The sequence below is a fragment of the Saimiri boliviensis genome, chromosome 5, assembly GCF_048565385.1.
Source record: "Saimiri boliviensis isolate mSaiBol1 chromosome 5, mSaiBol1.pri, whole genome shotgun sequence".
In the NCBI taxonomy this organism is placed as follows: domain Eukaryota; kingdom Metazoa; phylum Chordata; class Mammalia; order Primates; family Cebidae; genus Saimiri; species Saimiri boliviensis.
Genome location: NC_133453.1, coordinates 45,394,314 through 45,408,732, shown reverse-complemented (window position 1 = coordinate 45,408,732; position 14,419 = coordinate 45,394,314). Strand labels below are relative to the sequence as shown.

At 41.4% G+C, this 14,419-nt stretch overlaps 1 protein-coding gene and 1 pseudogene across 1 annotated transcript in view; one reads left to right on the top strand and one right to left on the bottom strand.

Annotated features, from left to right (window-relative positions):
* The first annotated feature begins 886 nt into the window (after window positions 1-886).
* Window positions 887-14,419, top strand: part of SLC39A10 (solute carrier family 39 member 10) — a 179,418-nt gene continuing 165,885 nt past the window's right edge. Inside the window, exon 1 of the mRNA XM_074399336.1 lies at window positions 887-958. The gene's annotated coding sequence lies outside the window, so the exon portion shown is untranslated. The remainder of the gene's footprint in view (window positions 959-14,419) is intronic.
* On the bottom strand, window positions 11,458-12,690 carry LOC101045964 (adenosylhomocysteinase-like; annotated as a pseudogene).

Below are 14,419 nucleotides of genomic sequence, written 5' to 3'. Positions count from 1 at the left end.
TTCATGCAGCAAGTCCACTTGGCCCTCCCATGTCCAAAAGCTTTGATTTGTGGAAATAATGGTTATGCAATTTCCACACATTGTGCTCCAGTCACAGCATGTAAGCAACAGTAAAAAGAAAACAACTAAGTGTACTTGAAGCTGGAGATTTTGATAAGGTTTTCTTTTCAATTCACAAAGTTTGTTAACCGTATATTTTTCTAAGGCAACTGAAATATTCCTGCTGAGTTTCAGACAAATATATGTAAAGGCAGCAAAGTGTCCGATTTTTTTAAATTTACCTATGGCAGCAACACTAGTTAATTTTGTTGTGAAAAATTAACCAAAAAGAAACTACTGGACTATAAGAATTCCACAGTTGACAGATTGTTGGTTTTTCTCTTTAAAAAAAAAAAAATATATATATATATATATATATACACATGTATGTATATATATATATATATACACATGTATGTATATATATATATATACACATGTATGTATATATATATATATATATATATATATATATACCATCTGTTTACAAAAGATGAGAAATGTTGGAGAAAATTATTTCCCTTAGGGAATAATGTTATGAACATTCAGAAAGAGGTCTCTGACATTTTCAAGGATGATTTGGTATAAGAACAAGACAGCATCAGGTCTGCATAGTCATTGGCTATGAAAAACAGAGATGATTTCCTCTAGTCCTTGTTTTAGTTTTACTCTTTGAACTTCAAGTTTATTTATTGTTATTATTTTTAATGTGGCATGGATTGTTTTAAGAATCAACTTGGTTCCCTTTTTTGAAGTCCTTTTTTTTTTAATTTGTTGAGACTGGTTTCTAAAGTGCTCCACCTCCGTCACCTGTCATTAGATGGGGGGCTGCAGCTTGGAGAACACTCAGTTCTGAGTTCAGCTGTGGACAGAATAATGAAGGGCAGCTTCAGAAGGAGGTGGAACTGCAGATTTGGAGGTAGGTGGCAATACAGTATTTCAAAATAAAAACTCCAAGCTGCAGATCGGTGATAAATTGTCATACACTAAGTGTACCTGGAGAAATAAAACTAATCTCTATCCATTTTAATTCTCTCAGAAGGACTTTCCCTCTTACATATAAAATCCTGGGAATTTCCCCCTCCTCATCTAGTCATTTCTATGTGATTAATCATACTTTGGTCACTCGTCACTAGATGGCATTGTGCAATGTTTCTTGACAGCAGTAACTAAATTGGTAAAGTTACAGCTTGGGCTATTTTTTGGTATTTTCTTCTTTGGGATGGATCTAGATAATCTAAATCGGATCCTGGATATGTCATCATCTTTATATATTTTATGAGTTTGGCTTTGTAAATTTTGTGTCTTCTCTGAGAGTCCTTTTCTTAGTATAACTTCCTAGTACATGAACCCAATAATTATTAGTCTTAAATGAACAATAAATAAATTCTTCATCTAATTTTCCTCCACGTCACATGTACAAATGTTTACTTATATGTGCAGAAATAAAATGAAGCTCAACACATCTAGGATCTCTACCTAGACATGAAGGTAGAAAAAAATATATGTGAAAACTTGCTTTATCTTAAGCATGGCCAGTTGAAATCTAGATGTGGATAAGCCATGAAGGTAGAGTAATATAAAAATGATCAGTTAAGGCCTTCAAGCCTGTGAAATTCACAATGGAAATATAATAGCCATAAGTAACTAAAATTGATGTAAATATGATATGAATTGTATGTAAATATGATAGTGGTCACAGTCTTGTACTATTCCAGGCATGACAAATAATTGTAACCATTTTTATTTGTTGTATTCCCATAAACCTTATGGTACTGAAAAAAGAAATTCTGACTTCTATGCTATCAATAAAATAAGACACATTTTCCCTAATTATAATTGCGGCTTAGTGACCTGAGAATTTGTATATAATAATAGATGACAAAATGAATTATTTGGAGTTAAGCTAACAAGACAGATGACAGATAGATAGATAGATAGATAGATAGATAGATAGATAGATATAATAGATAAATGAATAGCAGCTAATACAGGATTTGACATTCAGAAGTTATATAAAAGCTCAAATATTGATTTGCTGTTTTCATTTACTTATTTAAAAATCTGAAAAATTGTTTCTCTGTTCGAATTTGCCTTTTGGTTTTTATTTTATTCATTTGTTCATTCAGCAAACATTAACCAAACACCGCTTTGGATCTGTTTAATACCAGAGATACAAAGTTAAGTAGGATACCAAATTTGCCCTCAAAAAACTTTTAGTCTTTCATGTTAAGCATCCATAAAGTAAATATCAGAATCATTCATGAAAGAAGGAGCAAGGGGGAAGGAAAGAGGGAGAAACGTAATGCAAAGAGTCTTAGACAAAGAAACAAGATGCAGGCTGGGGATGGTGGCTCACATCTGCAATTCCAGCATTTTAGGAGGCCGAGTCAAGAGGACTGTTTGAACCCAGAAGTTTGAGATTAGCCTAGGCAACATAGTGAGACCCTATCTCAAAAGAAGAACAAAGAAAAAAACATGCATGGGTTATGGTCACAGCTCTGCCAGTAATTTATGCTATAACCCTGGACCTCCCTCACTGTATGTTCAAATGAAATAACTTTATAGAAAGGTGCTTTGTGAACTGTAAAATGTTTTTAAAATACAAGTTTTTAAAGCTTCCTCCTATAAGAAAGGCACAGTTTTTTAACAGAACTTTAATCCTTCAGGCCAATGCATCTCCCTTTTAATTTTCTATTTCAAAATTCCAGCTGCATACATAAAACCCGTTACATTTCCAACTCATCTTGTAAAACAAAAATTAGAGAGAAGCACTGCAATCTTGGACAGAGCAAAGGCAAAAGGCTAACTTAAATTCCCAGTGATCAAATCAAACTCTTAAAACATCGAGATGCTGTGGTTATCCCCTTTTCCCCTTCTACTCTGCTGATTCTTGCTCCTTCTCTTAGTTTTCTGCAGGTAGGAAATGTAATTTCAAGTAACTCTGTTACAATTAAACATGAGGGATGAAAGACCTCCATTCTGGTCCTAGGCCATTACCTCTTCCATACTTTGGTGGTAGAAAAACAACAACAACAACAAAAAAGGTTTGAGTAGATTGCTAGATTAGGAGATTCCGTACAATATCTATTCTTAGACTAGTTTAATAGTTCTGCAAAATGCCTATTTTTCATGAAAGGCAGTCATAACATAATCTACAATAGATAAGTCAGAAAATGTTTTGTTTTCCACAGATTGTATGCAGAAATCATTATGTAAGGAATAAGAAACCCAAATATTTTTAAGGCCACAAAGAAAGATACATAGGTTGGGGAGAGCATTAGGGAAAAGAGCTATCGCATGCTGGGCTTACACCTGGGTGATGGGTTGATAGGTGCAGCAAACCACCGTGGCACATGTTTACCTATGTAACAACCCTGCACATCCTGCACATGTATCCTGGAACTTAAAAAAAAAGTAAAATAAAATAATTATGTATTTTTAAAAAGAAAGATACATAAAAAGGTGTCCTCAGTCAAGTACTTGACTGAATCCAGTTATATGCAGAAAAATGTTTTATCTTAATTTCCTGGTTCATCATGTCTTTTACTTTGTTATTGCATCAAGCTGTTTGTTGTATGATGACAGCTTGAGGTAATTTTTTTTTTTATTAAGACGGAGTCTTGCTCTGTCACCCAGGTAGGAGTGCAGCGGCACAATCTCGACTCACTGCAACCTCAGCCTCCCAGGTTCAAGTGATTTTTCTGCCTCACCCTCCTGAGTAGCTGGGATTATAGGTATGTGCCATCACACTCGGCTAATTTTTTTGTAGTTTTTCTAGAGATGGGGTTTCACCATGTTGACCAGGCTGGTCTCAAACTCCTGACCTCATGATTCACCTGCCTCAGCCTCTGAGAGTGCTGGGATTAAAGATCTGAGCCACCACGCCCAGCCTAAAAATTTTTATATTCAATTAAATTTTTTTTCACCCTGCCCATCCCTCAAAATTCTAATTAAGCATTTTGGCTGAAACTGTCCCCTCAACATATTAGAATAACCTGGTTATTCTTGAGCTCAAGCAATTCTCCCACCTCAGCCTCCTGAGTAGCTTGGACAACAGGCATGTGCCATCATATCTCTTTAATTTTTTTTTTTTTTTTTTTTTTTTTTTTTTTTTTTTTTTTTTTTTTTTGGTAGAGATAGGGGTCTCACTATGTTGCCCAGGTTGGTCTCAAACTCCTGGGTTCAGGGATCCTCCTGGCTTGGCCTCCCAAAAGTGCTAGGATTATAGGCCTGAGCCTCTGGGCCCAGCCTGAATGATTAGTTTCATGTAGAATAATTGCTGAGACATGGGCTATGAGAAAATCTGGAGGGTTAGAAATAAATGTTTAAAGACCAAGATACCTATTTAAAATATCATTTCTTTCCTGACTTAACCTTCATTTTTCAGGTTTATGACATTTTTGTCTTTATTTAAAATATTACTTCAAGCCAACAAGTATTATACAAATGACATATTAATATTTGTGCACAAGGAACTGAGGAAATGGAATTTTACTTTACCAGTTTCAGAGACCATAGCACTCAGGCTTCTCATTGTCAGTATATTTGGATGAAAAGATCATCTTTGTCATGAAAGTATATGGACCCACATTTAGCCATGGACAAAACTTTCCTGGAAGGAAGCAGAGATTTTTTTTTTTTAATTATTTTGGGAAAATGTACTGAGGCATATCTCTAAAAATAAAATAGCACTTCATCAGTACTGGTCATTTTTTAGCCACATATGACAAATGATCACATATGCTCATAAAAATCTAAAAGGAACTGAATGTTGTTCCCTTCTGAAATGGTTTAAGTTTCTTTACTTTAAACTGTATTTTAAAACAAAAACAAACTTTACCACTTTGATTGAAGAAAATGCAGGAAGTCATATGGTCCCACCCAAAGTTCCTGCATGCAAAATATCATGGGGAGGAAGGTTCAAGGTGTTTTTAAGAACGTAACTTTTATGTTTCTGCCCATTAACAATGGCACTTCCTGTTTTGTCCTCTAAATGTAATTAGGCTATCAAGAAAGATTATGAACTTCTCCTTTTTTATTTTTTTTTATTTTTTTATTTTTGAGACGGAGTTTCACTCTTGTTACCCAGGCTGGAGTGCAATGGCGCGATCCCGGCTCACCACAACCTCCGCCTCCTGGGTTCAGGCGATTCTCCTGCCTCAGCCTCCTGAGTAGCTGGGATTACAGGCAAGCGCCACCATGCCCAGCTAATTTTTTGTATTTTTAGTAGAGACAGGGTTTCACCATGTTGACCAGGATGGTCTCGATCTCTTGACCTCGTGATCCACCCGCCTCGGCCTCCCAAAGTGCTGGGATTATAGGCGTGAGCCACCGCGCCTGGCCCTGAACTTCTCCTTTTTGCGCAGTGAAGAGCATGTATACACTGTCTTACATGTGTAAAATTCAAACTAAGTATTGCCATTACTCAGTTCTCCTGAGGTCCAACAGATTGATCTATGGTCTCCCAACAAGGGCTGGAATGTTCAGTTATTTATAGTTACCTAGTCATAAATCTGGTATTGAAGTCAATGGAATGTGCAATATTCCTTCTCTCAAATATACGTGAAGCTACTTGTTGCCACTAAATGGCCCTGTGTTTTACGAGAAGTAATTAACAATCCTTAACAGATTAGGATTCACTGATTGCCTCCTTTTGTTTTTAATTGCATTTTAAGTTTTGGGGTACATGTGAAAAACATGCAAGATTGTTGCATAGGCAGTGTGATTTGCTGCCTTCCTCCCCATCACCTATATCTGCCATTTCTCCCCATGCTATCCCTCCCCAGCTCCCCACCTCCTGCTATCCCTCCCCTATTTCTCCCCGACAGAACCCAGTATATAGAGCTCCCCTCCCTGTGTCCATGTGTTCTCATTGTTCAGCACCCACCTATGAGTGAGAACATGCGGTGTTTGATTTTCTGTTCTTGTGTCAGTTTGCTGAGAATGATGATTTCCAGGTTCATCCATGTCCCTACAAAGGACACGAACTCATCGATTTTTTATGGCTGCATAGTATTCCATGGCATATATGTGCCACATTTTCCCTGTCCAGTCTATCATCAATGGGCATTTGGGTTGGTTCGACACCTTTGCTATTGTAAACAGTGCTGCAATGAACATTCATGTGCATGTGTCCTTATAGTGGAACGATTTATAATCCTGTGGATATAAACCCAGTAATGGGATTGCTGGGTCAAATGGAATTGCTATTTCTAGGTCCTTGAGGAATCGCCACACTGTCTTCCACAATGGTTGAACTAATTTACACTCCCACCAGCAGTGTAAAAGTGTTCCTGTTTCTCCACATCCTCTCCAGCATCTGTTGTCTCCAGATTTTTTAATGATTGCCATTCTAACTGGCATGAGATGGTATCTCAGTGTAGTTTTGATTTGCATTTCTCTAATGACAGTGATGATGAGCATTTTTTTCATATGTTTGTTGGCCTCATGTATGTCTTCTTTTTTGAGACGGAGTTTCGCTCTTGTTACCCAGGCTGGAGTGCAATGGCAGGATCTCAGCTCACCGCAACCTCCGCCTCCTGGGTTCAGGCAATTCTCCTGTCTCAGCCTCCTGAGTAGCTGGGATTACAGGCACGCACCACCATGCCCAGCTAATTTTTTGTATTTTTAGTAGAGACAGGGGTTGACCAAGATGGTCTCAATCTCTTGACCTTGTGATCCACCCACCTCGGCCTCCCAAAGTGCTGGGATTACAGGCTTGAGCCACCGCGCCCAGGTATGTCTTCTTTTGTAAAGTGTCTGTTCATATCCTTTGCTCACTTTTGAAAGGGCTTGTTTTTTCTCGTAAATCTGTTTTAGTTATCGTAAATTCTGGATATTAGCCCTTTGTCCAATGGGTAGACTGCAAAAGTTTTTTCTCATTCTGTTGATTGCCGATTCACTCTAATGACTGTTTCTTTTGTTGTGCAGAAGCTGTGGAGTTTGATTAGGTCCCATTTGTCTATTTTGGCTTTTGTTGCCAATGCTTTTGGTGTTTTAGTCATGAAGTCCTTACCTATGCCTATGTCCTGAATGGTTTTGCCTAGGTTTTCTTCTAGGGTTTTTATGGTGTTAGGTCTCATGTTTAAGTCTTTAATCCATCTGGAGTTAATTTTACTGTAAGGTGTCAGGAAGGGGTCTGGTTTCTGCTTTCTGCACATGGCTAGCCAGTTTTCCCAACACCATTTATTAAACAGGGAATCCTTTCCCCATTGCTTGTTTTTGTCAGGTTTGTCAAAGGTCAGATGGTTGTAGATGTGTTGTGTTGCCTCTGAGGCTTCTGTTCTGTTCCATTGGTGTATATCTCTGTTTTGGTACCAGTACTATGCTGTTTTGATTACTGTAGCCTTATAGTATAGTTTGAAGTCCAGTAGTATGACGACTCCTGCTTTCTTCTTTTTGCTTTGATTGACTTGGCTATGCGGGCTGTCTTTTGGTTCCACATGAAGTTTAAGGTGGTTTTTTTCCAGTTCTGTGAAGAAGATCATTGGTAGCTTGATGGGGACTTATTTTATTATTATTATTATTGTTATTATTTTGAGACAGAGTCTTGCTCTGTTGCCCAGGCTGGAGTGCAGTGGCACGATCTCAGCTCACTGCAACCTCCACCTCCCAGGTTCAAGCGACTCTCCTGCCTCAGCCTCCTGAGTAGCTGAGATTACAGGTGGATGCCACCATGCCTGGCTAATTTTTGTATTTTTAGTAGAGATGGGGTTTCACCAGGTTGGTCAGGCTGGTCTCAAACTCCTGACCTCGTGATCCGCCTGTCTTGGCCTCCCAAAGTGCTGGGATTACAGGTGTGAGCCACCATGCCCAGCTAATTGCCTCCTTCTAAGGCAATTCTTTTTTCTCCTTTTTTTTCTTTCAGAAAAGAGAAAAAGAAAGGAAGAAAATAGGGAAGGAGGATAAAAGGAAGGAAAGAAGGAAGAAAGAAAGGAAATGTAAGGAGAGAGAGGAAAAATAAAGGAAGGAAAGAAAAATAGAGTGGAAGGAGAAGAACATCACTTAAAGTGAAAAATAAACTACTTTTAATAATCAGAGTACCTGTTACTTCCCAAAAACAGAAAAAAAATTTTAGGGCCAGGTGCAGTGGCTCATGCCTGTGATCCCAGCACTTTGGAAGGGCAAGGCAGGTGGATCACTTGAGGTTAGGAGTTTGAGACCAGCCTGGCCAACATGGTTAAACCCTCTCTCTACTTAAAATACAAAAATTAGCTAGGAGTGGTGGCACATCCCTGTAATCCCAGCTACTCCAGAGACTGAGGCAGAAGAATCACTTAAACCCAGGAGGCAGAGGTTGCAGTGAGCCAAGATTGCGCTGCTGTACTTCAGCCTGGGTAACAGTGAAATTCTGTCTCAAAAAAATTAAATAGAGGCCGGGAGCGGTGGCTCAAGCCTGTAATCCCAGCACTTTGGGAGGCCGAGGCGGGTGGATCAGGAGGTCAAGAGATTGAGACCATTCTGGTCAACATGATGAAACCCCGTCTCTACTAAAAATACAAAAAAAAACTTAGCTGGGCATGGTGGTGCGTGCCTGTAATCCGAGCTACTCAGGAGGCTGAGGCAGGAGAATTGCCTGAACCCAGGAGGCGGAGGTTGCGGTGAGCCAAGATCGCGCCATTGCACTCCAGCCTGGGTAACAAGAGTGAAACTCCGTCTCAAAAAAAAAAAAAAGAGAGATCGAGACCATCCTGGCCAATACGGTGAAACCCCATCCCTACTAAAAATAGAAAAATTAGCCAGGCGTGGTGGCATTCACCTGTGGTCCCAGCTACTCGGCAGGCTGAGGCGGAAGAATCGCTTGAACCCAGGAGGCAGAGGTTGCAGTGAGCCGAGACCGTGCCACTATGCTCCAGCCTGGCAAAAGAGCAAGACTCCGTCTCAAAAAAAAAAAAAAAAAAAAATACATGTTTTAGATGTAGATTCCAGATTGTTTCCCATACTAAATGATACTAAAACAATAACACATTTGCTAAAGCAAAAGATAAGAAAAATGCCTACAAAGGATGCTATTGGTATAGCTAATACAGGGGCAAAGTTGTTAGGACTGCTAATCCCTTTTGGAAATTGGGGCAACTTGATAAGCAGATATATGAAAGATACTAGTGGGAGATCTAAGATAACCAACGATAATTAGAAAAGTCCATTGATAGCAGAATGCATTCTGGGCAGAAATAAATTTAAATGCAGATTTTCTGGCACAATAATTAAAGTGATGAGGCTTTCTCAACTAATATTTTTATAAATTTATAAAACTGAAATCAGACCAGCCTGGGCAATATAGTGAGACCTCATCTCTACAAAAAAAATTTTAAAATTAGCTAGGCCTAGTGGCATGAGCTTCTAGTCCCAGCTACTAGGTGGGCTGAGTCAGGAGGATTGCTTGAGCCCAGGAGGTTAAGGCTACAGTAACCCATGATTGCACCATTGCACTCTAGCCTGGGCAGTGGAGCAAGACCCTGTCTCAAAATAACAACAGAAGACAAAAGAAGAAAAAACCTGAAATCACAATAAGCAATTGTCAAAAACCAGTATTTTCTCCTTCCATAAACAGAAAACACTTTGCAAAATAATTTTGCCCTAAAAATTATCACTAGTACATGCTTTCCTTCATTAAGTTTTTTTCTTTTTTTTTTTTTTTTTTTGGCTGGTCCCAGTGGCTCGTGCCTGTAATCCAGCACTTTAGAGGCCAAGGTGGGTAGATCATGAGGTCACAGGAGTTCAAAACCAGCTTGGTGAAGATTGTGAAACCCTGTCTCTACTAAAAGACACAAATTAGTTGGGTGTGGTGGTGGTGCCTGTAATCCCAGCTACTCAAGAGGCTGAGGCAGAGAATCGCTTGAACCCAGGAGGCAAAGGTTGCAGTGAGCAGAGATTGCACCACTGCACTCCAGCCTGGGTGAAGAAGCAAGACTCTATTTCAGAAAAAAACAAAAACAACAACAAAAATTTTCCTTTTCTTTTTTAGTCATCAAAATTTTTATTGACCCCCACCCCCCACTTTCTTTTAACATTATAAACATTATGTAAACATTTTAAACCAAATTACTCTTTTCGACCCAGGGTTGTGATAAAAAGCATTCTGTTACAAAGTGGTGGTGGATCTATGCTTGCTTTTACTTTTTCTGGCCCCTTTCTTCTTTTTTTTTTTTTTTTTTTTTTTGAGAGGGAGTTTTTGCTCTTGTTACCCAGGTTGGAGTGCAATGGCACTGTCTCGGCTCACCGCAACCTCCGCCTCCTGGGTTCAGGTAATTCTCCTGCCTCAGCCTCCTGAGTAGCTGGCACACGCCACCACGCCCAGCTAATTTTTTGTATTTTTAGTAGAGACGGGGTTTCATCACGTTGACCGGGATGGTCTCGATCTCTTGACCTCGTGATCCACCCATCTCGGCCTCCCAAAGTGCTGGGATTACAGGCGTGAGCCACCGCACCCAGCTCTGGCCCCTTTCAACCTCTGACCGTTGCATCTCTATTCTCTCTCTCTCTTTTTTTTTTTTTTTGTTAAAGATGGGGTTTCTCCATGTTGGTCAGGCTGGTCTTGAACTCCCAACCTCAGGTGATCTGCCTGCCTTGGTCTCCCAGAGTGCTGGGATTACAGTCATGAGCCACCACACTGGGACTCTGACCTCTTTTGGTTGTTCCTTAACAGTGTATTCTTATCCCTGTAAAATATGAACTAAAAGTACCAACCTCATTGTTACATAGTTTAAAAGAAGGCCCACTCCTTCTCCACTAAAAATAGAAAAATTAGCTGGGTTTGGTGGCACGTACCTGTAATCCCAGCTACTCAGGAGGCTAAGGGAGGAGAACTGCTTGAACCCCAGAGGTTGAGATTGCAGTGAGCCGAGATCGCACCACTGCACTCCAGCCTAGCAACAGAGCGAGACTCCATCACAAAAAGTAAAAATAAAAAAGGCCCAGCACTAAGCCAGGCTTTCAGGAACATTCCAACTCCAACAATAGTTCCTCCTTGCCCTTCGGTATAGCTCCTTTTCACTTGTTATGGGCTTAGGAACTACTGAACTTATAAACAAGCACATGGGTATAAAAGTCCATAGGCCAGGTGAAGGCCTAGATGGTAAAGTACGTGGGCTTTGTGAGCCCACTATTCACTTCCTGGATGATGAAGGACTGACTTAGTGAGCAGTTCAAGACCACTGAGCTCATGGTTCCCTGTGGCTGTCCCCATTGTAACTCCATCATAACCAGGGCTTGAGGAGGGCCCCTGAATTCCCTCTGCCACATTTGGAACCCTACGAGGGATGCAGCAAAGTCCAAAAACTAAGTGACCAGCTCCCGGGAGTCAGTGGGGGACACTGACAAACCAGTCACAAAGTTGGTGCCATTTGCACTTGGGCAAGAAAGGCAAAGCCCAGGTAAGCACAGCAGCTAGAAGGTATAGGGCAGGCCTGGCTCTCAGTAGCAGTAGGGATCAGACTGGGAGGGGCCATCACAGGACAGGGCCTGCTTCTCAGTCAGCTTGATCAGCTTCTCATTCAGCTTGCTCTGGTGGGCTTCCAGCACTGCTTCATCCAGCTTCTTGGGCAGAAAGTGAACTCTAATGGGACATTTCTCTGGGTGGGTCCGCAGCTCAATCTGTGCTATCACCTGGTTGGTGAGGGAGTTACTCCTCAAAGAGCTGAAGTGACCCAGAGCACAACGCAGGTTGACCAGCCAGCCCTCAGCCAGCAGGATGATGCAGCACCCATTCTTTAACCAGGAATGGTCCACTTGAGCTTGATGTTCATCTTCTCCACAGCATTCTCATTGAGCCACTTGACTTCAATCTCCATGTCAAAGTGCCAGTGTTACCATGATGGCATTATCCTTCATCTGCTTGATGGCATTATCCTTCATCTGCTTAAAGTCCCGATTGAGGATGATGTCATTACAGCCTGCGGTGGTGACAAAGATGTTCTCCTGACAAGCTTGTCCATGGTTGTCACCTCATAGCCCTCCATGGCAGCCTGCAGTGCATTGATGGGGTCAGTCTCAGTGACAATGACATGAGCCCAAAAACCCTGAGGACCTGGGCACAGTCCTTACCCACATTGCCATAGCCCACTATCACTACTACCTTGCTGGTAGTCACCACATCTGTGGCCTGCATGATGCCATCTATAAGGGCTTGCTCTTGGTGACAGTCGTTCACATTGATGGCAGGCAACTGCAGGATCCCATTACTCGTCATCTGGTGTAGGTTGTGGACCTCAATGTGGTCTCCTGGGAGATGATTCGGATGCCCGACAGGAGCGGTGGGAACTTGGTGTGGATGAATGATGTTGAGGGGCCCATCCTTTTAGTTCGCTGTCTGCTGGATGCACCACTGGTACTCGTCGTCTGTTTCTCCCGTCCAGGCGTTCACTGGAATGCCAGCCTCAGCAATTGCAGCTGCCGCATGATCCTGGGTGGAGAAGAGGTTGCAGCTGGACCACTGCCCCTCGGCACCCAGGGAGATGAGGGTCTCAATGAGACGGCAGTCTCCTCAGTCATGTGCAGACAGCCGGCAATGTGGGTGTCTTTCAGTGGTTTGGAGGTCAAGTACAACTCCCACCTGCACATCAGGCCCAGCATCTCATCCTCTGCAATGTCCAGGGACTTCTGTCCCAAGGCGGCCGGATCCATGTCAGTGACTTTGTAGAGCAGTTTGTCAGACGTGCTGGAGGCACTTCCACATGGAGTGGGAGACACGGGTGAAGGAGACCGGGCCTCTGACTGGGGACAGACATGGCACAGTGGTGCTGGGCAGAGCAGTTTAGCTTTTTATGTAATTTCTCAGAAGTAAACAGTTCACAAATTGATACTCTTGATTCATTTTCAATATCAGTCAGGCCAGGAAATTAGGGAGTAGATTAAATTTATTAAAATATATATATATGTATGTATTGAGACAGGTCTGATTTTATTGCCCATGCCAAGTGCAGTGGTACAATCTTGGCTCACTGCAGCCTCGGCTCTAGCAATCCTCCTTCCTCAGCCTCCCAAGTAGCCGGAACTACAGGCATGCCACCACACCTGGCTAGCTTTTGTATTTTTTTAGCGGAAGTAGACACGTAATTTTAAAAAATCCTTTGTAAGCTGACTATATAACGTGGCCATGGTAATTCACTAAGTTCATGAAACACTCAGTTCCTAGATCACTTTATCTTTAGAAATTAAGGCCAGGTGTGGTGGTTCACGCCTGTACTTTGGGAGGCCAAGTCTGAGAGCATCACTTGAGTTCAGGAGTTCAAGACCAGCCTGGGCAACAGTGTGAGACCTCTATTAATTTTAAAGAACAAAAAAAACCTAAAATTAAAAAAATTTGTTTTAAATTATTTTTAACTGAACCTCAGCAGGTCCAGTTTTAGATAGGGAGAATTATTCTGTATTTTAATTACAGTACCACTCATTAGTTAATCTCCAGTAAGTCTGACCAATTTACTCCAATAAATTCATTTTCCTCTTCGCTAAATGGAGATAATAGTCCCTACTTCATAGGATTGTTTGGAAGATTAAAATGAGATAATGCATGTGAAATGCTTAGTGCAACATCTGGTGTCTTACTAGTGCACAGTAAGCATGCTATAAAATTACCAGTTGCAGACCAGGCGCAGTGGCTCATACCTATAATTCCAGCACTTTGGAAGGCCAAAGAGGGCCGATCACCTGAGGTCAGGAGTTCGAGACCAGACTGACCAACATGGAGAAACCCTGTCTTTACTAAAAATACAAAATTGGCCAGGCGTGGTGGTACATGCCTATAATCCCGGCTACTCAGGAGGCTAAGGCAGGAGAATTGCTTGAACCCAGGAGGCAGAGAGGTTGCAGTGAGTCAAGATCACACCATTGCACTCCAGCCTGGGTGACAGAGCAACACTGTCTCTAAAAAATAAATAAAATTACCAGTTGTAATAGTGTTATTGATGATGGTAATGATGATGCCTGTTGTACAAGGGTCCTAAACTTCCTCCAGAGGTTTCTAGTTTTACCTAAACTAAAAGGTAAGCCCCACCCTTCTCACCTCTCTTGTTCACCTTGAGAACACAATTTTTACACAGAAATGAAATGTGAGAATTCCAGCATTGTGTGGAATTACAGGACGCCGGAATTCTAACTTTATTTCTTAGTAATTCCTACTTACTTACAGTAGTCCAACTTCACTTCTCAGTAATTATTATTTAAGGTGTATGTAGACTTGAAGAATGATAAAGCCATCCTTGGCCAGGTGCGGTACCTGACACCTGTAATCCCGGCACTTTGGGAGGCCGAGATGGGCAGATCACTTGAGGTCAGGAGTTTGGGACCAGCCTGGCCAACATAGTGAAACCGCATCTCTACTGAAGATACAAAACTGGCCGGGAATGGTGGTGGGGGCCTGTAGTCCCAACTACTTGAG